The following is a 4,065-nucleotide window of genomic DNA, read 5'->3' on the forward strand; positions in this document are numbered from 1 at the left end:
AATGCTTATTCTAGATCAATCGACGTCAATAACCAAACAACTGATTTAAACCGACCCCAAATCTTCCAGAAATCCCACATTTTTGCATTTCAGAGAACAGTATAACAAAATTAAGATTTGAGTCGGACAGTTTTCTTTATTTTTCTTTATTTATTTAACCCTACCTAGACCGGGCTTTTTTTGACATGGGGGGACCGGGGGGGGGGGCGTCTTTTGTACCCCCCACCTAAAGAACTCGCGAACGGTATGTCGTATGACCACCAAATTTTCAGAGAATGGTGTACTAGTAAACATTTATCATATCTGCAATTTTTATGTCGTTATGACGTAATATGACGTCATTATGACGTCATTAATATGATTTTATTGGCCAAAACCGTCTAAATAGGTTTTTCCCTGAAAACTAAATGGTATTCAACATAACTGTACCAAAAGTGTTTATGACAGAATATTATGGTGTACTAAGTCTTATGTTGCCCATAGCAACACCGGTGACGTCATAAAATGACGTCATGCATATTTAAGATATCCGCCATCTTGGATCATCATTCTTGAATTTTCAAAAATAGTTTTTTTTCATGATAAAGCTTAAAATACATCGTAAAAATACTAAATACCTTCATTTAAACCTTTTTTGGAAAAAGAAATGGAAGTATTGATGAAATTTTAATGAAAATAACCTGTATATACCTGTTCTAATGATATGGTCCGCCATCTTGGATTTTGGCCAATGACGTCATCAAATTAGCATAAATTATGCATACTTAATGATAAAATTTACATAAAATTATATGGGATGTTATTAATATTAGAAACCATGAGTAACTTGACATAAAACCCATAAAATTCTATTGTTGAAACAAAAAGTACTAGATTTAGCAAAAAATGCCTGTCAGAAACCCGTTGCCATGGCAACACAAATAATTATTATCTTATTCCAATAATAGAGAATTGTTGCCAATAATATTCTAGGAAAAGTCACCAAGTTTGGCCGTTCTACGGCTAGCCGTTCAGACGCTAGGTGACATCAAAGTTGCCGCGGGCACTTTTAGCCCCCCCCCCCGGTCTAGGTAGGGTTAAACCCGCGTTGTAGTTCTTCAGCCAAAATGAATACGAACTAATACATAGATAAATGTAACTACACTTGCATGCTTTGCGACTGCTCATAGATATGGATACGCAAAGATGCAAGTATTACTAGACTCCAACAGACTCTTAAACAACGTAGTTTGACATGACCGCTATTTTCCTAAGTTTCTATTCCAGCTGAGCATTCATAAATATGGAATAATGACGAATGTAAATGAATTGAGACCCTTTTGATTACCAAATGTTACTGTGTATATACTTAGAAAGGCTTGGTGGAGGCTACAATTTTCCCCCTAAACTTACTGTGCATAAGAAAGGCCTGTTCGAGGCTACTCTAGATCTTTTTACCAAATCTTACTGTGCATAACCCCATAGAAAGGCCTGGTGGAGGCTACTTATCGTTTCTACAAGATGCTCCTGAGTTGGTAAGAAATAACCACATGTAATGTGCGGAAGAATTGGAATATCTCCTTTCAATGGAATACATTTCCACACTCTTTACAATGTATATGACCACAGTATGTGCGTTCCTCATCTGTAGAATAGCAGGAAACGTTTCATACGGTCAATGCTGCATTCCTGTTTTTATCACTCATTAAATCTACATTTCTGCAAACACTTTGCTGAGTCCATTTACTGAGTGATCGACTTGATATCAGAAACAAGAACTGCATGAAAAGACAGGGCTGTCAGTCATGTTTGTTTACATTCTGGAATTTTGTGGTGGTACCATAAACTGACTGCTCCTCGTGTGGGCTGTTTTAGCGCCAACCATACATATAGATGTCAGATCAATGTGAGATAATTGCACAAATATGTCGAAACGTGGACGTGAATTACATTAAGAAAATACTTGTCTCCTCCTGTCTAGTTTTCCTTTTGGATTTTGTTATACCCCAATTAAAAACGGGAAGTGAATTACATTGACTTAAGGGTTATTTTTAATGAATGAAGACCTTTATTGTACACACATACCCACTGGGTTAAGTACAGGTCACAAAAAAGGATGGAATATAGATAACGTTACATATATACATCGTCAAGTAGCTACAATCAAGTAAATTCGGTTTCTTCTCGTTTCTTAGTAATGGCAAAAATGTAAGAACAGATATGTTTCAATACAGAAGGTTTGTCTACGCTCATTAGAAATATAAATCTATCTGTACAGCTTAGACGAATAAAATATCTCAACTTTTGGTAAAAAAAATGTTACATAAGTGCGCCCCTTTAACATGCACCACGGGGGCTTGGGATCAACATGAGCTGACCCTAATGAGGTTAATCACGTACTGATTTTCATCCTAACGTCAAACAAAATCTATGCTAACATCTGACGGACGGCCGTGAATCCGGTCCGTCATTAACTGGTAACCGGCATGTAGCCGCACGGCCGGAGGCGAGGAGAAACCGGCATGAATAAGCGTGGGCACGATCGTTTTACACAGAAGATAGAGAACCGTACAGCTAGCCGCTACACAAGATAACAGTTACTTCTTTATTAAACTTTTCCATTTAAACAATTATCATTATTATACGACATTTGACACTATGGATGTCTAGAATTACGTGTCATAAGATATCGTTTTGTGATGTGCAAATTTTGAACGATACTAACTAGTATGTAAATTTTCTGCAATTCAGACACTGCGAAAGTTTAACCGTACAGCCGATACACGAGATAACAGTTACTTCTTTATTTCTTTATTTTCATTAAACGTTTTCATTTACACAATCATTATCATTATACGACATTTAACACTATGGATGTCTAGAATTACGTGTCATAAGATATCGTTTTGTGATGTTATATTGTGCAATTTTAACGTATAATGTGCAATTTTTTAACGATACTGACTAGTATGTAAATTGTCTGCAATTCAAAGACTAGATCACTGCTAAAGTTTAATGAGAGAGAGGGAGAGAGAGACTGGCTTATTTGTACCATACAAGTACATACAAAAGCCTGTAAGCAGCCATATTTGGCTGAACTGAACAAGATGCACTTATGGTACAGCTAACTGTTCAGGAACTTTGATAAAGGTTCGTTACATAAAAGCTTTTTCGTTGCAAACCAAAAAAAATCTTTAGTCTTGAGTCCTGAAGGAGAGACTGTTAGGCACTACAGAATTGGGCGTACCGAAGAGGATTTTTTTATCATGTGCTAGTGTAAACAATAGCCAGGATTATAACACTCCTGACTAATCATTGGTTTACAGCAAAGTTGCAAAGTTCTAGCTACATGCAGAAGTCCTGGTGGTGGAAAGAAGATGCCGGTGTACTCTTGTTTTGAATGACTGGAGGTTGATGTCAGTGATCCGGCCCACGAGGATAGCAGCCACGTGAGTAGTGCACAGTATATTGCATTAGTAACGTGTTTTAGAGATGATGGGCCCACTAGATACGCATGAGTAGATATTTTCACTCTGGACTTCACCCTAACTCCCCTGTGTAACGCCAGGATTTCCATCTTCTTTTGCGTCCTCAACTATATAAGGCCATGTTCATTTGATTATACGGATGACATCCTCTGGAAACCCCAAAACTAATGCGAGCGTGCAAATAAAAATGTTTGCCCCCCCCCCCCCAAAAAAAGTTGCCTTCATTATGAAATCTGCGTGGTTTTGAAGGTTGAACAAATGACGAATAATCTAGTCTTCAAATGCATTTCTTTACATTTTCATCTTTTTTGTTTGATTTTTGTTTGATTTTGACATTTGCTCATTTTGCAACTGTTTTGTACGATTTGGTTGAAAACTTTCTTTTTTTTGGAAACGGCCAAAAATTCATGCGCGCGTGGATGTCATCCATGTAATCAAATCAACATGGCCTAATGGTTCTTTACTACTAGTGCAATGCGGCTTCGCTACGGCTTACGTTTTAGCTAAGCACATTACCAAATTTACTCTTTTCGATTTTTCATATCTTTTCAAAATCAATTCATTCTCTTTTTTTTTTATCAAAGAGGGGGGCATGGCC

The sequence above is a fragment of the Branchiostoma belcheri genome, unplaced genomic scaffold (assembly GCF_001625305.1).
Source record: "Branchiostoma belcheri isolate BF01 breed outbred unplaced genomic scaffold, Haploidv18h27 scaffold15, whole genome shotgun sequence".
Classification (NCBI taxonomy): domain Eukaryota; kingdom Metazoa; phylum Chordata; class Leptocardii; order Amphioxiformes; family Branchiostomatidae; genus Branchiostoma; species Branchiostoma belcheri.